Consider the following 808-nt stretch of genomic DNA (forward strand, 5'->3'; position numbering starts at 1 on the left):
CTATGCACCATCATACACCCATAGGCATTGAAGCAGTCCCGACTCTCCTCTCACATAAGCTTGTTCATTATGGTATCCCGGAAACATGAGTGGCTAGGAGACCACAGGACAGGTTTGGAAACCCTTCCCTAGGTTCTTCAGTCTTTAACCTTATGCCCCTTCCCCAATTAATTTTCAGGCCTATAGGCACCAGTTCTGGTCTGTGGAGTATCCAGTTCTGCAGGATGTAAAGGACCTATTAGGATCCACCTGACAAAAATACTCTTCTGCTCCAAAATCAAAACTACAACCATCCACACATTGGGGAAGCCGGATCAATCCCAGCATCCAAAGTGGGGGAAAAAAATCTTAGGGATGGCCCCAATGACCTTCTTTGTCCATGTATTCCTTGCCTGTGTGTTCCCAGCCTTATTCTTGCTCTCTATTAGGCCTCCCCGTGGCCTATCTCACCAGTGTTTCTTCTATTTCTTGCTGGGTTTAACAAAGGTTTGGATAAGTTCCTAAAGGCTAAATCCATAAACTGCTATTATGGTAATTAATAAGCAACAGTAGATTGTGATCTGTCTAATGTTTGGGTGCTTGCTGCCAGGTACTTGTGACTTGGATTGGTCACTGTTGGAAACAGGATGCTGGGCTTGATGGACTCACGGTCTGATCCAGTATGGCATTTCTTATATTCTTATGTAAAGAAAAACAAAGAACACCAGTATTTTTTTAAATGTTTTGCAAATGTTTATATAACATTTCCCATTTTTTTGTATAAAACAACTAAAATGCAACTTTAGAACAATGAATATAACATTCACAC

This window comes from Rhinatrema bivittatum, chromosome 1 (assembly GCF_901001135.1).
Source record: "Rhinatrema bivittatum chromosome 1, aRhiBiv1.1, whole genome shotgun sequence".
In the NCBI taxonomy this organism is placed as follows: Eukaryota; Metazoa; Chordata; class Amphibia; order Gymnophiona; family Rhinatrematidae; genus Rhinatrema; species Rhinatrema bivittatum.